The sequence below is a fragment of the Pangasianodon hypophthalmus genome, chromosome 14, assembly GCF_027358585.1.
Source record: "Pangasianodon hypophthalmus isolate fPanHyp1 chromosome 14, fPanHyp1.pri, whole genome shotgun sequence".
Classification (NCBI taxonomy): Eukaryota; Metazoa; Chordata; class Actinopteri; order Siluriformes; family Pangasiidae; genus Pangasianodon; species Pangasianodon hypophthalmus.
Genome location: NC_069723.1, coordinates 21,901,174 through 21,921,633, shown reverse-complemented (window position 1 = coordinate 21,921,633; position 20,460 = coordinate 21,901,174). Strand labels below are relative to the sequence as shown.

At 38.3% G+C, this 20,460-nt stretch overlaps 1 protein-coding gene across 5 annotated transcripts in view; it reads left to right on the top strand.

Annotated features, from left to right (window-relative positions):
- Nucleotides 1–4,735: 4,735 nt before the first annotated feature.
- Nucleotides 4,736–20,460, top strand: part of gdpd5b (glycerophosphodiester phosphodiesterase domain containing 5b) — a 60,787-nt gene continuing 45,062 nt past the window's right edge. For 3 of the 5 annotated variants that reach the window (XR_004579495.2, XR_004579494.2, XM_034310578.2), the window contains exon 1: nucleotides 4,737–5,011. The gene's annotated coding sequence lies outside the window, so the exon portion shown is untranslated. Of the gene's footprint in view, nucleotides 5,012–13,557; nucleotides 13,593–20,460 lie in introns of all 5 variants that reach the window. The other 2 variants (XM_034310577.2, XM_034310576.2) reach the window with 2 other exon arrangements.

Here is a 20,460-nt window from a genome sequence, read left to right as displayed (position 1 = left end):
CATCTGGGGTAAAAACTGTGCCAAATCAAATATGCGGACCAGTGATCCACTGTGGCGACTTCTAACAGGAGCAGCCAAAAGAAGAGGAACGAATGTCATACTTTAATCCATTTATAAGGTGAGTTCCTGTTATCACTTAAGTTATAGCAGCTATAAACAGTCATTTCCTCACCAGCCTCTATATTTTCCTCTCTCTTGAAGTTAAAAACACAAAAAAGTGCAGCTTGTCATGTTAATGAGAAGTCCTCCATCCTAACAACTTTCCCAAAGTTACAAAGCAATGACACTGGAGACTCCTAGAATTTTTAAATAGATCTTCAAACCTAAACTTCACCATGTCAATGATTATATATATATATATATTTTGTTACTGATATATAGACTTCATAGATTGTTCGACATACAAGCCCCTGTGAGTGAGCTGTTATGAGAAATTATATTGTATTAAAAAACTTGTGATTTGCAGCTGCTGTTAAAGAAAATGAATCAACACCTTCTGACTAATCAGAATCAAGAATTCAACATCACTACACCTATTACTACATCACATGATGTAATATACTATGTGTGTTTTTTAACACACATTTTTTTTTGGCATTGTGCAGATGGCTGTGGTATATTGAAATCCATGTACACACTGTTTGCTTGTACTTCTGAAGATTATATGTGTATATATATATATATATATATATATATATATATATATATATATATATATATATATATACACTATATATATATCAGCCATAACATTGCCTAATATTGTGTTGGTCCCCCTTTTGCTGCCAAAACAGCCCTGACCCGTCGAGGCATGGACTCCACTAGATCCCTGAAGGTGTGCTGTGGTATCTGGCACAAAGACTGAGATCTGGGGAATTTGGAGGCCAAGTCAACACCTTGAACAACACCTTTGTCATGTTCCTCAAACCATTCCTGAACAATTTTTACAGTGTGGCAGGGCGCATTATCCTGCCGAAAGAGGTCACTTCCATTAGGGAATAACGTTGCCATGAAGGGGTGTACCTGGTCTGCAACAATGTTTCGGTAGGTGGTATGTGGCAAAACAGCATCCACATGAATGTCAGGACCCAAAGTTTCCCAGCAGAACATTGCCCAGAGCATCACACTGCCTCCGCCAGCTTGTGTTCTTCCCATAGTGCATGCTGGTGCCATCTCTTCCCCAGGTAAATGATGCACACGCACCCGGCCTTCCACATGATGTAAAAGAAAATGTGATTTATTGGACCAGGCCACCTGGTCCAGTTCTGATGCTCACCTGTCCATTGTAGGCACTTTTACCAGTGGACAGAGGTCAGCATGGGCACTCCGACAGGTCTGTGGCTACACAGCCCCAAACACCTTAATCCTTACTTGCCCATTTTTCCTGTTTCCTACACATCAACCTCGAGAATCGACTGTTCACTTGCTGCCTAATATATCTCAACCCTTGACAGGTGCTATTGTAACGAGATAATCAATATTATTCACTTCACCTGTCAGTGGTCATAATATTGTGGCCGATCAGTGTGTATATATATATATATATACATATATATATATATATATATATATATATATATATATATATATATATATATATATATATATATATATATATATTCAAATTTCATTGGTCACACACAACCATACACAGTACGACATGCAGTGAAAAATACTGTATATAAAAGTATATATAAGTAGAAAAATATAAAAATCTAGTATAAAAGATATATGTCAGAAAAAATATGAACTGTATGTGGAATAAAGTGCAGATACGCGCAGTTGTATGTGCAATGCTATTTATTTATTTACTTATTTATTTATTGTATGTACTGTATCTTTTATAGTGGAGTGCACTGTCCTCTAGTGGTGGGAGGCAAATTTACTCAACTGGTGGAAAGGTTTTTCATTGTGTGAATCATCACTAGATGGCAACATTGGAACATAGATTGTTGAGACATCGGTCCAGACTTGTCTCTGGACATAGAGTAGGCCAACCCTGCCAGTGTCAATTTGTAGCCCCAATTATGTGATGTCAGTTATGCAAAGAGTTTATAAAAGGCATACAAATGAATTTCTTATTGTCACACTGACATGGTGGTTTTCATTTTTCATAAGGTGCGGCCATGAATTAATATATTGAGGCCATGACATAAGCTTTTTGAGAAGTACTTAACTCATGTCAACTATTACATTTTAAAACAAGTGAGACAGAGAAATCAAGAGAATTAGATTATGGTGTCCACAGGAACCTAAGCAGGGAGATGACTGATTATATTACACTTTAGTTCAATCTTGGAATGGTGCACGACAACATACTGCAGTCACAGGCATTGCAACATGGATATACCATTAACTCACACCTCCTTAAGAAATTCTCAAAGCCAGTAGAGCTTTTTGTTCATTCCCACCAAATAGTCTGATATCCCTATTGCATATTAAGTCTTAAGGCTTAGGTTACACAATTCGTGGCCATGAATTTGGTATCTTGTAGCCACAACATAATAATTAGTGGCCATGAGATACTTATGGCCTAGTTTGTGGCTTTGAAATATTAACTCCTGGCCTCAATGTATTATGTTGTAGCTTCAATATATAAACTTGTAGCCTCAATATATATATTAACTGTGGCTGAAATATGATGGCTCGAGAGCCAGGGCACCATGTCTCTGTACCATGATAACACACAGTGCAAATAGCAAAAGACTAGAGTACTGTACAAAGCTATGTTTTTATATAAATACAAGGGACAGCCTTGAGTAACTACACAGTGCATGTTATCTACACAGAAAATCATCAGTGTTTATGCATTAAGGATTTTCACCTGCCAGTTTATTAATGGATAAGGTACGTGTGATATTATTTAGTTGACCACATCCCGAATGGGTCAAGTCTGTATTTTATTTCTAGAAAGTGAATGTGGACCTTAGACTGAAATTTATTGTGAGGTATTGAAAATCTATAGAATCTTACATCTACTCTATGTATGTACAGTATCTGTTCTGAATACATGTAATGTCTACAACACACATGCTTTATGCCAATTTTTGTGCTCTTCTGTCAGCACAAAGCTCAGGAGCTCTCATAGGATATGAACGTTTGTCTAAATTTTCATGAATTCTTGAATCATGGACAATGATTTACGGCTAGATTCATTAGTACCCAGCTTGATAAATGAGTCCCACTGTCATCTTCTGAATGTCATATAACCATGTGGCTCCCAATGTTGTTTCCTCAACTCTATAATCCCAAATCCACCCCCATGTCCTGCTGTTTCCCCCCGCTGTTCCTGATTATCCAGAAGGGAAGTTCACAGTTGACAGAGCAGCTGGGCTCTGGTATTAAGTGCTCACTGTAGTGGTGAGTAGGGGTTCTCTTTATCACAGCAAGACCTGAAATGTCACAGGACATGTGGTGATAATGGTGATACAGGCTGTCAGTGTGTGAAATCTCATGAGATGGACAATATAATTCAGTGGCTCTCAACCGTGGGACCAAAAGTCCAAGGGGTGGAGCTGGACCTCCTATAACCCTAATCCTAACCCCTAAAACATAAGACTCTCGTCAACATGGAACACCATACTTATCAACAACACACTAATCCAGCCTGAAACACACTGACTTGTCTCCACGCCTTAGGCTTTTGTTTCAGCTCCACCCAGGTTGGAGGAACTGGATCAGGTCTGACTCCACCCCCTGGACTTCTTCACTGGTTCTGCACTGAGGGATACTTGATCTTTTCCCTGCTCTAACACACCCATATTGATTCAGGTCCCCGATTCGATCCTGAGCTCAAGTTCCCGTCTGTGTGGCGTTTCGCATGTTCTCCCCATGTCTGCATGGGTCTCCTTCAGTTCTCCAGTTATCTCTCACCTCTCAAAAACATCCAAGTAGGTGGACTGGTGACTCTAAATTGGCCCTAGGTTTGAATGAGTGTGTGGATGTGTGTGTGACATCCAGGGTGTGTTCCCAAATAGCCCCCAGTTTTTCTGGGATAGACTCCGGATCCAACACCACTCTGACTAGGATGAAGTGGTTACTGAAGATGAATTAACTAATGATAATAATAATAATAATAATAATAATAATAATAATAATAATAATAATAGCCAATGTATTGCTGATAAAACAACATATAATCCTTAAGGAATTAATTTTAAATCTATGACAATTACTATGAATCTTGCAAAGAATATTTGACTATAATAATTAAAATAAGGGGATTTAAAATCACCTTTTTAATTTTGTTTTTAAATAATACATTTAAGCAACAAGTACAGATCAGAGTGGTGCATTCCTTTAATAAACCTCAAACATACATTAAACAGCAATGATTAAAAAAATATTATTTATGAAAAGGAGAATAAATAAATAAATAAATAAATAAAATAAATAAATAAACTTACTAATGGTTTAAACAACAGCAAAAACATTATACTCTGAGCAGACTTCCAAAGTTTTAAAGATTTTTTTGTTTGTAGATGGTGATATAATATCAATGTAAAATTTTATTTCTTTCATAAAAACTTTACAATTCGTTGGATTTAAATCCCCTCCAGAGCTTTTTCTGCTGATTCCTTTCCACTGATGCTCCGTCACCAGAGAGCACAATTGGACAACTAAATCCCAAACCCCGCCCACTACTGGCTCAACAAGGATTCCGTGTGGACCGCACCATGTTAATCCCTGCCCATTTAACCGAAGCCCCGCCCATTACCTACTACTATGGGTTACTATGGCTGAGGAGAAGCTCCAGTCCTAACACAACACGCTGACAGCGCAGGAGCGCAGGGGAGGTGGATCAGCAGACGCAAATAAAACAAGATCGCTGGACTATTTACACTGGTTTCTTTACATACTGTCTGACGTGAGCCCTCTTTTACAGTCTGTTAGGTTTTCTGGAGCACTTGTGCAGCTTATATTTGAGTAAAAGAGTGGTGTGAGGAGGAAACGCACAGCGCAGGCGCTTCACCTGGCTGGAGAGCTTACAGCAGAGGAGTGCAAGGGAAAGGTGAGGACATCAATCATACCTTCATACTTTATTTGACGTATAATATGCAAAAAATATATCAGACATGCTTGTTTAATGCTGCATGATGAGAAACTAAACTCTTAAATGCTCTCAGAGATGTCTGCTCTTTCATATTATTATTATTATTATCATTAGTAGTAGTAGTAGTAGTATTAAATGGGTTTAATGAACAGTTCAGTTCATGAATTAACCCAGTTCATATGTTCATATGGAGGAGATTTTGTGAATGATCCTGCTGTATCACTTTTCCTGAGCACACCGGAAACGCCCTCTGATACCGGCTCCATCCCAAATCACCCCATCATCCAGCCCCCTTACATACCTTCACTGTAGGGTATGAAGTAGGACCTCTGCTTTCTAGTTCCACAGAAAGCCATTTGGAGTCTCCTCCCTGCCCCTGCATACACAGACTACTTCAAGGAAAACTCCACCCTGAAACACATGAAATCTGTTTATATTGAAATATTTCTGATGTGTTTATTGGATCTGGTGCTGATCTATTGGTTGGGGCAGTATTTTCGTTATTCCTGTGTGAAGATTGTGGTTGTGTGATGCGTTGAGGTCACGGGGGAAAAAAGAGCAAGAGCTTCTTTTCCCGTTTAACATTTTCCAACGATGTTTAATTTCATATCAGTGAGAAATGCAGCGTAGATGTAGTGGCGGTGTTGGTGCAAACGTTGGACTCAAAGTCCCAGAATGCAATGGAGCTATGGCAGAGAACCAGGTCAGCTAGTTAACGATCTACGAGATGATGAGTGTGATAGTGTTGATGGTGGCATTAGTATGAAAGTTGACGCTTTTGAAGCTGATCAGTTGGAGCAGAGTGTACAGATGAGGAGCTGAGAGAGCCAGAGAGACTAAAGGACTAAAGCACCGCTGCATCACTGTGTTTAAGTAGAGATAGATTGAGGGTTAAATCCCACTGCACCACTATCAGCAGGTGGTTGAATAGCACTGTGGGTAATGTAAGAAACCATTAACTAAAGTGAAAACATGTCAATGAAAGAAGTTTAGACCAAAAAAATTAGCTCAGAATTTAATCATAAAATAAATCTTTTGAACAACTGAAGGTCATGTATTGATTATAAATATTGATACACAAGTCATTGAGGGTGGATTTTTTTTTTCCTTTAAAACATTGAGTTGCTACTTTATTAGCTGCGCCTACATTGTAGCTACACTCATTAGCAGGTACACCAACCATAAAGCTCACGCTGGTGGTGTACAGTTACTGACTGGAGATGATTTAGTGCTACGCATTTGTTTTTCTGCCCCTCTGTCCCAAACATTAATGGACATAGACCACAATACAACCACCACAGACCAGATATGAAGGACCGTAAATGTCAGTGGCTGGGAGAAAAGCTTAAATCTGGAAGTATTAAGGTTTTGTTCATTGGGCAAACCCTTAAAGATTCTATGTAGAACCCTGCAATAGTACATTTCCTTATAAGTCATGCAGAAAGTGGTATTATCTAGGGGGTTACCAAAGTCTCTGAACCTACAATTACAACACATTCATGCCAACAAACTCTTTGGAAGGTGTGCCAGAGAAAATGTCTTTTCTTTCATCTAACCACAAACATAATCACCCGGTCTTCAGATTCTTACTGGAACTTTGATTGAAACCAGGTTGTCTGGTCTGATGAGACAAAAATAGCACTTTGTGGCAAGAAACACTGAAATAAGGATTGTTACTCAGAAAAGACTCCACCAGGCATCATGGATTCCAACAAGGTTCCAAGAGATTTTAAATGAAAATCTGGCTACCTCTGCCAAGAGGTTACAACTCAATCATGCTTGGATCTTCCAGAAAGACAATGATCTATAGAAGTGGTCACCAACCCTCTTCTCTGAGATCTACCTTGCTGCAGGTTTCATTTCCAACCAAAATCTAACACACCTGTTTTAGTTGATCAAGAACTTCTTAAGGCAATTATTAGATGGTCAGGTGGGCACGATTATGGTTGAAGCTAAAGTCTTCAGGAAGGTAGATCTCCAGGAACAGGGTTGGTGACCACTGATCTATAGTATACATCCAAATTCAAACCAAAATGGTTAAATGACCACAGAATCAAGTTTCTGACATGTCCATTCCAATCCCTGGACCTGAACCTAAGTGGTGTGAGAGTGAGGAGAGTGCACAAGAGAGGGCCCTGGAGGATGTGGAGAGTTTTTATATTGAGGAGTGGTCTCAAATTGCTTGCTCTGTATTCTTTAATCTCATCATGCATTATAGAAGACTAAGTGCTTGTATGTTGGCAAAGGGAGGTAGCACAAAGTACAAAATGCACAGATAATAACTGCGATGTGTTTTTGTTAAAAATATATATTTGATAATGGATTTTTATTATCTTAAAAAATTTACTTCAATTACAGCAAACATGTTGGGCAAAAGAACACCAAATGGACATTATGAATGTTGTGCAACCCCAAGGCTTGGCATTTTGGTTTCTCCTTGGTTTTCAGTAAATGTTTCAGTGTATTTTCAAGTTCGTTTTCTTGCATTCTGCTGATCCACTGAGTCAAAGCCTTTCAGTATGGTTGAGGAATTAGTGGGGGTAAATGAACAGAAAAAATTGTCCATTTTTATTGCTTTATATGGGGGTCACAACCTCTAGATTATATTTCTCTCAAATCTTTAGTGTGAGATTAAGCTAATTAACCACTCATATATACCAAAGTTGCCAGTAATTCAGGAGCTGACTGTGTATATTCACCAATCAGCAATAACATTAAAACCACCTGCCAAATATTGGGTAGGTCAACCTTGTGCTGCCAAAACAGCTCTGACCTGTCGAGTCATGGACTCCACAAGACCTCTGAAGGTGTGCTGTGGTATCTGGCGCCAAGAAGTTAGCAGCAGATCCTTTAAGTCCTGTAAGTTGCAAGGTGGGGCCTCCACGGATAGGGCTTGTTTTGTCCAGCACATCCCACAGATGCTCGATCGGATTGAGATCTGGGGAATTTGGAAGCTAAGTCAACACCTTGAAGTCTTTGTCATCTTCCTCAAACCATTCCTGAACAATTTTTGCAGTGTGGCAGAGCACGTTATCCTGCTGAAAGAGGCCACTGCCATTAGGGAATACCGTTGCCATGAAGGGGTCTACTTGGTCTGCAGCAATGTTTAGGTAGGTGATATATGTAAAAGTAACATCCACACTTGGACCACTTTTGGTAGGTACTAACCACTGCATACCGGGAACACCCCACAAGACCTGCCGTTTTGGAGATGCTCTGACCCAGTCGTCTAGCCATCACAATTTGGCCCTTGTCAAAGTCGCTCAGATCCTTACGCTTGCCCATTTGCCCTGCTTCCAACACATCAACTTCAAGAACTGACTGTTCACTTGGTGCCTAATATCCCACCCCTTGACAGGTGCTTTTGTAACAAGATAATCAATGTTATTGACTTTACTTGCCAGTGCTTTTTAATGTTATGGCTAAATGGTGTATTGTAGATGGACCTAATAAAATGGTCAATAAGTGTAGCTACAAGGTATTGTTGAGCAGGTGTAGTGCACTCATTGTCCAGTAAGGAGTCATTCAGGATTTAGCCATTAGGTTTCTTATAATGATGCTCTAAATTCTAATTGATCAAATGTAGATTACACATGGTGACATAGTGGATCTCCGAACTGGCTCTAAGGACAGTCTCTTTAGAGCTCTGTCTTCTTATAAAGGGTTAATCAGTGCCTGGAATGTCTTGAGTGTGTATTATTGTGAAAGGCATGTATAGCCTTTGACCTGATAGATTTCCGTGTGACATTTTGCTCAGACGGAGGTATCATTAGTCTCTTCACAAAACCCAGCCTTTCTTTTTTTGGGATGGATATTGACGTTTAGTGACTAAGACAAGAAAATCCTGACATTGCCAAGTCCTGTTTTCTCTGTACATAACAACGTATGCCTTTTAACTCTTATTATACCTCACTGTTGTTGAATTCTGGATTCTGGTTGGTCAGATTTTGTTAAGTAATTTTCTATAACAGAAGCTCTTCCAGTAGCACAGCTTCAAATCACAGGTTAGAATGAGTTCATTCTAACACATTATCGTTACTATAGTAACAACCTACGCAGGGCCTAGTATGCCTGACGCAAAACAAAAACAGGCTAAATCATGTGTTGATATGGTAGGTTTTCTGTAAGGAGCTGTTTATTTCACATTTTTGGAAGGAGCCTCCAGTGTCAGTGCTTTGTAACAATACGTTTTCCACCACAGGAAAGTCTTCAGGACAAAGGAGGTTTATTTCCAAGTGAGGTAAAGTAGTGTGATAGATAATTGCGCATTTAATATTGAGCAAAATAATCACACTCAGACCCTGTCTTGTCTGCCTTCAAAAATAATCAGTGTTTATTGTTAAGGAAACTGCGAGTCTTCATTAATCTGCGTGGACTCATATTTGTTGCTGTAACTGGGATGTAGGGATACAGAGAAATTGTGTGTTATTACTGTCAGTCTTGTGAGAGACCATATTTGCCCACTGATTAAGAAGACACACACACCACTAATTACATGCTAGTCCATTTGTCTCAAAGTTCGCCCTCATATCGTCAATAGACGACAAAGTAGGGGACTTTTTTCAGGAGGTTTTACAATTGATTGGATCAGGATGGATTTTCTTCACTAATTGGCCAAAATTCCCCAGTGGTACAACATCTTACTGTAGCATTGGAGTTTAAAGCTGTGAGCGCAGGAAAAAAAATTACAATGACCTTGCCTGTTTTTCAATGTCTATATTTAACTTTTTTTTAGCCAATATTTCTATTAGATCTGCAAAATGTTATAACAGTCAAATATTCATGTGAATTCATTGTCAAATTTGATTAATTGTCTTAAATGTGGCTTGTAATGGAGAAGAGCTATAACAAATATCATTTGGCAATTTCATTTGCTGTTTTTCCCTACAGCAATTAACCTCACAGCTGTGTCATCTCTATGGGCTGTGAGGGACTGTTTCCTCACATCTGTAATACAGACATGACACAACATTTAACGCAGTGTTACAGTTGTCTCAGTGATGTATATCCCTAATCCTTTAAAAAGGTTTGGGATATTTTAAAAACATTTTTTGTGTGCATTATTATTATTATTATAATTATTATTGTTATTATTATTATTATTATTATTATTATGCGAGTGCCATTAAAATGTGTCTAGTCACAAAAATAGTCTGTTTATCTGATGTTGAATAACTGCTCCACATCGCTGTGTTTTTCCTGGAAGGTCATATGATGATGCTGAGCTTGGGAAGGCTGTGAGAGACTTTACGGTCAATAGGAATTGAATGTCACAGCCGTAACCCTGAAAAATCTAATCACCTCAGAACTTTTTTGTGCACTAACTTTGAAAAAGATTGATGTGACTGAATGAATTAAGGCTCCTGAATATTTTTTTTTTCATTTAATGAAGTAAGAAAGCAGTACATTTGTACTTTTTCCGTCCTTGAAATCTTGACGAGATGTATTTTGGCCCACCGTGTTCCATGTAGCCTGCTGAGTAGAAGCTGGTCCAGATGGCTACCTGTCGTCTTGCTCCTTCTGACAGATGGCCCTGCTTCGCTGTTTGCTCAGGAAGCTCTGAAAGTACCAGAAAGAGTTAAAGATTTAAATGTTATTCGCCTGCAGAATGTTTCTCCAGTGTCTGCATGCCACACATAACTTCCTCAGCTTCAGGCTTTCCAGGCAACCGTATCGGCACCTATCATATGATTAAGGGCTGTGCCTGAGTTACAATCTCTTTCCCAGGCAGCCAGATTTCTCCTGCTGCCCATTGTTCTGAGGCTTTTTCACACTAACACCCAGACAAGGCAGTGAGTTCATTTTGGGTTCATGTAGTGAGTTGGCTGCAGATGTCTGCTCTCAGGAGAGACGGGTGATGTAAGGGTTAGTGTAGTCATCTGTTATCTGAGGAGAAGCGGCCAGGTATAGATAGGTAAGCATATTCTAGCACAATTAGTGCGGAAGTGAAATTCAAATTCTTGGTTGAAACCAAAATTCAGCGAACAATGGATCAGAAACCAAAACCCAAGTTCTTGTTTATACTTTGCATAAATTGTAATAATGTGTTTAGCTTGTTATGTATGTGAAAACTGTTTATACCACTCCACTGTGCAATTCTGATTGATCAGAAGGTGTTGATTAATTTTCTATAAAAGCAGCTCTGACAGCAATGCAGCTGCATTTATTTAAGGTTTATATGAATGTGCTAACAATGTGTGATTGCTGATATGATGAGGTTTTTCATAAGGAGACTTTTATTTAACATTTTTTGGAAGGAGTCTCCTGTGTCAGTACTTTGTAAAAGTCAGAGGTAAAGCTGTAACTTTATGTTTTCCAACATAGGAAAGTCTTGAAGACGACCAAGATTTATGTTTTGTGGTTTCTCAGTAACAAGCTGCAATTTTCTTTGTCTTAATAACTTCAAAAGAAAGAAAATAGAGATGCGGGAATGATGGTTTATAGCAGCTATAACGTAAGTGATAACAGGAAATAACTTGTTTCATGGACATTCCACATCATGAAATGTAACTATAAATGTATAAAACGTATGACATGCCATTGTTTAATAAATAATTTTATAGAGTTGGAGGAATAAGATACTTCAGGAGTGCTGTTAATGGAAAATATTCAACTTTTGGTGGTAAATCATTATTCCACCCTGTCACCCAGCATGCCCTGTCGTGCTTTATTCCTTACTTATTAATAATTGGAAAACAGCAAGGTGACGATGAAACAGTTTATTATTGATGTCAGTGTTTTCAATAAGACATTACTCCACAAAACCTGACAGTTAAAACAAATAACATAAAATACAAAGCAATGATATGTTGTCTTCATATTTAGCAGGATGCCATGCTTTCAGGTGGTGTATCAAACCTGTAGTGGAATAGTGTTTGTGTGAAAAATGTTAATGTTTTTGATCAAAAGGTTTAGCATTTGTTTTCAAAAGCAGAAGGTGTTATTTTTGGCCATTTATGGCTACACTTTTTCAGTAGAGTTTTGGTGCGTGACTCTTGCTTCTTCTGTCACTCCCTGCTGCTTTTAATTATCACCAAAGAAGAGCTAATCTTTCCACCCGGTGCTCAGACACAGCCACACTCATTGCCACTGTGTCTCCCTGGCATCTTAAATCACACATTACCATCACCACTGTACAGAGGGTGGACACATCTCCAGCAGTGTGTCAGCCCCTTGTAATTATACTGAAGATCATTCAGTATTGCTCTGTGTTAAAGCCACACAGTGTCTTTGTAAGAGGACAATCCTTTCTGGGTTGGAAACCAGCTGCTGATTATAGCTTATTTGAACTGAATCCAGTTCAGCATGGAAAAGCTGGCTATATTTGTGAGCTTCAAGTAATACAGATACACAAAATGAGAAATATTGTGCACTGAGAGATTCACTTTGACATTGTACATTCAGAATTAAATATTATGAATTTTATTAGACAGACCACATCTTGTGACTATTTCTGCATATTAGAATATATTAAAACAAATCAGTCAGCTTCGGGTTCTAGTTAGAAAACATTGGATTGTGACTGATGGGAAAGCCTTGGATTCCCATTAGGCAACCTTTGGGACTGATTGGTGAACCCTGGATTGTGATTGGTGATTCCATTGTTCCAATTAGTGAACCCTTGGCTTGAATTAGAAAACTTTGGGTTCTGGTACAAAAATCATGGAATCTGATTAGTGATCCTGGATTGTGATTGGTGATCCCTTGGATTACCACTGGTGAACCCTTGGTTCTGACTGGAAAACTTTGGCCTTGGTACTGATTGGGGAGCACTTGATTATGATATGTTAACCCTGACTTCTGGCTACTAAACTACTGGTTCTGTTTATCAAACTTTTCTTTCCACTCGTGAAGCCTTGGTTCACATCACAGAACTCTTGGTTCCTATTCATCAAACTGATTCTGATTTGATTTAAAGATTGCTCATGACTGGTGCAGATGATTCTAATTGGCTACACCTTTTTAGTTAATGATCGGCTTGCTATATTTTGAACAAAATGATTTGCAGTGGGTCATATATATATATATATATATATATACAACGCACTGTAGTATGCTGTCTGCGTAACCATTTGAATAAACTGCTAAAATCAGATGATGATCATTTTATTATCATTATAAGATGCACTCAATATTGTGAACACCATCATTCAAAAACTGTATATATTGTGCTGACCTGAATTTACTATAAAATGCTGGATGTGGGAAATTCATGATTTGGCATCAGAGCTGGTTGACCTTCCTGACATTCTTGAAGAAAAAGCCTATATTTAGCTCAAATCTATTCACCCAGCTAAGACTGATCAATCTCCCCATGGTCTGGCTCCTGATGCTCTATGTTCTAACATTTTGCTGACTCCGGCACTTTTTCCCCTGCTCATGCCGACCTCTGCTTGTCTTTTACAAGAAGATGACAGATGAGAGACAGGAGATGAAAGATGGAGAACTGAGGGCTTGACATCATGACTCAGTTCATTCTGACTTTTTTCTTGTAATTTTTACAGGAGTTTTTCATCAAAGGGAGGGAGAACACATAAAGGTACTTTAAATTTTTTTTCCGTTGCCATTAATTCATTACACTTATGCACTCTCTTGTCTAGCTCTTTGATATCTACTTATTTATCACTAAACAAAAGCTTTCTTTGTCCCCATTAGCCATGCTGTGAGGCATAATGAAAGCATCTGTGTTCTCCTTTAATGCTCTATTGAGGTAGAAGAGTGAGCTCTGAACTTGAGATTAAGGTTGTAATGAAAGCTATGCAAATGACATCCATCTGCACTTGTATCACCACACCTGATGTCTCAGAGTCAGTTATAACAATGTGATTATCCTTAAGTCTAATCATTCTTAAGGCTGAAGTCAATAACATATGTAGCACTAATCTTATGTGGCCTTTTGTAGAACTCTCTTCAAAACAACACCTCATCAGTAACAAAAGCAAAAATTGCTGAAAAGCTGTACAAGCAAGAAATTCCACAATCGCCTGGAAGTAATAATTCTACATGTAAGAGAGAGTAAAGTTCTTTAAGAACTTTGCAGTAAGTCACCAGCAACTCATAACTTGATGAAAAATACAGTTTATTGCAAATACAATCAGTCAACAATTGGTTAAAAAGCAAACCACTGCAGGCTACACTACTGTTTTTGTGGACTGATCATATGTGTAGCGAGTATCCAGCCTTGATTCTTGAGTCTCCAGGGGAGGTTTTAGCAAATATTAGAAAAAGAAAGAGGAAAAAAATGCTTGAAAATAATATTACAATAAAATAAGACTGTAGAGTCCTCAGATGGGCTAAAAATATAATTGCATGTTCATATTCATATGGTGCCAATAATTTTGGAGCTGAATTCTTTACATTATAAACTTAACATTAGCCTATAGCACATTTGTTCATTTTAAACGTCTGTTATTGTGAATGGCTGTAAAGTGGAAAATTTTCCCTAACCTCCCACATAACGTGTGCACCCTGTGGAACTGTTTGTTCAACAAAGACTCTGAAATCTCTCTGGAATTTTCACTTGAAGGACAATTACGAGGAACTCGCCTCCACAGAGCAGGTTCATGCTCTTTGATTTGGTGCCAGATTTCAGAGATGCAGATAATAAACTCTCTGCCAGCCATGTCTTTACACACTTCCAGACTCAACGTTTATTCATGTCTTCAAACACATTTGGAGATTACATCGATTACCGCTTCACATCACAGAAGTGTTTTTAGTGATTCTGCCCACAAAACTAACATGTGTCCTGAGATTACTTAATCTAATGAAGTGCATGATGTAGCACTTCCACTTCTCTGTTAGTTGTACTATTGAACTATTGTTACTTAGAAATGTCATGGACATGGAGCGACTGACGTCTTCTCGAGAATTTTGGAAGTGTCTGAAAAGGAAATATAACACATTTATATACAGAACATTCTTCCATAACGCATCAGGTCAGTGGCAGAAGTGATACAGTCGCTGTACTGGTCTGTGGTGGTGAAGTAGGAGCTCAGTTGCAGACAAAGCACTCTGTTTGCCAGTCAGTCCACATCTATCCTCACTTATGGTCACAAGCTGCGGGGAGTGACCTGAAATAATAAGGTTGCAAGTGAAGTGGTGGAAATGACGTTCTTGTGCAGGGTTACAGGGTTGCACTTGCTCTTCATGAGCTTGGCAATAGGAGACAATGTCAGAATAGAGATGCTGCTCCTCTGAATCAAGAGGAGCCAGTTAAGGTGATTAGGGCACTTTATAAAGATGCCCCATGGTTGGCTCCCACCAGAGCTGTATGAGGCATGTCCCATTGGACTGGGCTAATTCCACCACTTCACCCTGGGGCAGACCTATGCCTCTCTAGAGAGATTATATCAACAGTTTCCTTGGGAAAGTCTGTAATCGGTACTGGGGAAAAAGACATCTGGGTTGACCTTCTTAGCCTGGTGCCTCTGTGAGCTCCACCAGGAAAATCTGAAGCAAAATCAGTGAATGAATGAAAAACATTCTACCATTATCGTCATCATCAGAACAAATCAGATTTAATAGCATCTAACTGGAGTCTTGGAGTGGGACAAAGACTCAGTGAACTACAACTGTGTAAGAAAAGAGCTTTCTTCCCATATGTCCAAATATGATTTTATTTTTTTTATACACATTGGCTGTATAGCATCAAGATTTCTATCAAACTGGTGCTGGAGATGCTGAAGGTTTGCTACTTTGGGCTCAGATTAACCCCTTGATTTCTGCACACACAGCCCTGTTCTGCCAAATTTAAAATCCTAACATTGCCTAAAAGAATATTAAGTTTAAATATAACTTGTTTTTAACTGTAATTAAAAAATATATATATTGTACTCAGAATGTTTTATCAAAAACATCCTTAAAAAGATCCAAAATGAAGGGATAAGCATGGGGTTTGGTGGGAAGGAGTATAATACTCTATTTAAGGGAAATATGCCCCTTTGCATGGCATTGACCCTATAAATACAAAAGTACCCAAAGAACATATACACAACAGTTGTCACGGAAAACATCAGCCACACCAAATATTTACTCAACATCATCTGCAAAACACCAGCTCTTACCAGCGCAGCCATCCTCAAACCCCATGTTTGGTTTATTCAGGTGTAAAAACAGGGCAAGCCTAAAATACATGTTCAAAATGACTGATGTTCTTGAGAGGGGTGGTTTTTGAAATTGTAGACTGCGCTCTCAGACACTCTATAACGTGAACTGGCACCCACACCCTCTCTGACAGGGAGTATTTTAGTTTGGGTGTTGCACAAAACAGTGTTGAGCAAACAGATGGTCACTTGAATATTACTGGATGTCATGGGGAATGCGAGTGGGAGGCGGCTGAGTCAGCGCTGGAGGTCTTTCAATAAAAAGGGAGTTGAGAACAAACAACCTGTTAATGAAATTCATCTGCGTGTAACCTGGTGCTTTTGTAGTATGTCACAGTCATTATCTAGAATACAATAGTCATTAACCTTGACTTGATTATTCATGATACTTGATTTGACCAGTCACATGTCTTACTTTGTATCTTGCATTCCACACACTTCACTTGGCTTTGTTTTTTTCCCCCAAAATTTAAAGCCAGGCAAGAGCGTGTGTTTCTTTCCCCTGACAGTAATAACCTAAAACCCTACCAACTGTTCCAAGTTTGACATCTCATTGCCAAATCAAAAAGTATTCGCAGCCTCCTCTCTGTGTCACGCTATTGATGACCTCCATGATGGGCCTCATTTTATGCAATAGTCCCTTGTCTGAGAGAGCTGACGTGTATGGCTGTGACACGGCTTGCTGTAAGTTCAGCTCCTCTGTTCATAAACACACTTCCCAAAATGACAGTGGTCCAAAGATAGATTATGTCATGTGGTTTGTTTTTTATTGTGTCCTCATGCCATTCTGGCAGGTTCATGTGAGTCTATGGGAACATGTGAAAGCAAAGCAGAGATGTGAGAAGGAATTTCAAGAATGTTTAACTGCACATTCAAGGGCAACTGCTGAAAAAAATAATAAAAAGAGGCTTATGCGTGCTTGTTTGAAGATTTATATTAAGAAGTTTAAATATTATGTATGGTGTGTGTAGTTATATATAATTTATTTTACCACAAAGCTGTTGAATTCTTGGTCTGAAGGTGTGGATTAATTTTTGTAGAACAGCAGCTTTTTGTAGAACAGCAGGTTTATATTAATGCACTCATTCTAATACATTAGTGTTTATACGTATAGTGACGGCTTGCACAGGGACTTGTATGGGGGACTCTCCACATAATCTAATATTAATAATATACAGATTAAAAAAAACATGCTGTTATTTAACAAAGAAAAAATATTTAATGATTTATATAGTGTAGTTTTCTGTAAAAAGAGACGTTTATTTCACATTTATGGAAGGAGTCTCCAGTGTCAACACCTTTTAACTGTAACGTCTTCAGGACTTTATGCTTTCTGGTTTCACAACATAACATGACATGAAAATGGTTAAATACATGCTGTTTATTATTATTATTATTATTTTTAAATTATTATGTTTGGCAAATTGCTGTGGTATAAGAGGAATAATATACTTCAGGTTGTACTTTTATGGGAAAATAATCCACTTCAGGCTGGTAAGAGTAACTCAGCTTAATCACACCAATAATCATTGATTATTTTCCTATAGCAGCACAACACCACGTATTTTATTCCTTGCATAACCTTTGCGGTCAGAGTTTTAGTTTGGGGCATGTTGTCCATGACCTGAGAAAAGTCTTACAGTTAAGGTTAGGGATTTGAGTAGAAGATTGTGGTCCTGGTTTTCACCAGGAGCTTCTTGCTTGGTGTCTTTCACGTCTAGCTACATAGAAAATGCTGTGTTTTCACTTCCCTGAGCTGCAGTCCAATGTGCTGAAACATTTCCCCCAAAGCACACTGTTATTCTGTCCTTTTTTTTCGGCTGGTAGGAAATGAGGCAGCAGAAAAGGCAACTGTTCATTCAGACACCCTGCTCATGTGCGTCAATCCTCACCGGAGTATGAGAAGAGCAAAGGGTAAACAAGGTGGTTACCACATACAGAGTTCAATCTAGGGATCATTTAGATAAAGAGATTTTTTATCAGTTGTAATTTGACCTTAGCTTCATTAGGCTGGTCAAGGCTTTTTAGACTCCTTAACAGGTACAGTCGGAAAACTTGTAGAACATCCAGACTGTAAGTAAACTGTTAGTCATGCCATCTATATGCACATACAGTGAGAGGAAATATTGTAGCTGGCTGGTTCAGAAGCAAGAACCAAATCTGAAACCATCTCTGGAACCAAAGGACCATAGAGTTACACAGTGGCAGGCAAGTCTATCATCATCCCTTGCTTCAATTGGTAGTTACCCTATCACTTCTTAGTGGTGGATAAATTATAAATTTATTAGTTAGCTCACCAGGCAAGTAAAATATCCAGTATGTTACCCAGTCCCATGTTTTGTTTGCTCAGAACTTGACAAAAATTTGTAGCTAATATAATGTAATAACGTATTGCGAGCTAGTTTGCTAGTTAAGTGCATTAATTCAGACTAAGAAAAAATGTATTTTATTAAACATGATCTTCTTCTAACAAAGTTTCTAATGTAGCACATCGTGTTTGCATCCTCAACAAAAAGTCAGCAGGTTTTTGGCCAACATTAAAGATAGCGTTAATGTAACAGATACTACGTGAGTCTGGGTAGTATCTTTTTTTTTTTTTTTCCTGTGGATATGATTAACCACAAGGTGACAATCTGCTCATACTACTCATGACTACTGCTTATACTACTCATACTACTCATGCTACTCAGTAGAAGAGTAATGATTTATAATTCCACTATCCGGTGTCACCGAGAAGAGGATGAGTTCCCTTTTGAGTCTGGTTCATCAAAGTTTCTTCCTCATTCATCTTAGAGCTATCCCTCTGGCTTGCTCATTAGGGATCTAAATCTACCCTACAGCCAGATTTCTATCTGAGCTGCTTTGACATAATGTCATAGTTAAATAAAATTGAACTGAACTGAGTTTCAATCACTACTGTGTACATTTTCAGAAGAATACACTTTCCCCAGCAGTGTAATATCTAATTTTGTGTAACGCTGTAGTAAAATAGCATCTCTTGTTTTCACTTTGTGAAGGTTATGTGTACAGAGAAGATAATTGCATCTCATCACAAGATCCTATCAGCAGGAGCTAATCCGTATAACTGTATGAGTAACTGGGCAGACTGTGTAGGAATACAAAGATAGATATTGTACCCAATATAGAGATAGTGTAATCATTATCTGATTTAGATCTTGAAGCATGTGTGTTATAGTTTATGGGTTTATTAACATATGATGACTGATTGTCTTACCAAAAATGATAGGTATATACTGGAAGGTAATTGAGCCAGTATGATCGCTAATTCTACCATATAATATCATATAAAAGGTGTTCGAGATTCTGTACTAAAACACACATATCTCAGATCCCTTTATATTAACTTAAATCTTCATCTTGTGTACATATTTCTGATTTTTGTTTGCCCAGTAGATCCTTACCATATGGGACAAAGTCATATTGTAATGAAAGTCAAATATCATCTCCATGGAAGACCCCCTGACCAAGAATAGTAACAGGAAATACTTAATTATTCATCAGGAGTCCAGTCTGGATCAGTTCCACAGTATGAGAAACTATTCATTTAGAAATGTTGAAGCCAGAGTTGAAGAATATTATTATTATTATTATTTAAGGACACCTGAGTGTCACTCCAATTTTTTTTCTACATTTGAGACTTCTGAGATTTTCATATACCAGTCTCTAGTTGGCATTTGAGACACACTTTATTTTCCTCAAATTGAATTAGCGGCTGCTGTCCTGTCTGACCTTCAAGAGGAAGGAGAGGGATTGATAGATTCCTGGCCCGGTATAACCCTGCTTAAAGATCTGTAGGCTATGTGGTATTTAATTCACTGCCATGACACATGACACACTAGTACAAAGATCTATAACCTACACCAGAGACACCTTTGTTGGCAGTTGGGCTGGTCAGTCTTTCTTTTCTATTAATGAAAAGTGTTTGTGTTGACAAACACATTGACATAACATTGTCTGGATATGGCCAAAATAAGATAAGATAAACTGTATCTAAGGTGCACCGTCTAGCTAACGTTAGCAGTTAAAGTTATGACCATTAATTAATATGACTTAAAGTCTCACAGAAATTCGGTAAAGTTTGCTCATATTGCTCATATTAACTTAGCTTAAGCAGTGTAGATTCATGAATATGGCTTAAAACTCCTTTCAGAAATAATGTCAGATTAGTTCGTGGTGGCTAGCTAGCTAGAATAAGCAGGGACAATATTGAACATTTATATGACTTACAAATACTTTTTGAAATCATGCCAAGTTAGCTCATCTTTGCTAGCTAGCTAGCTA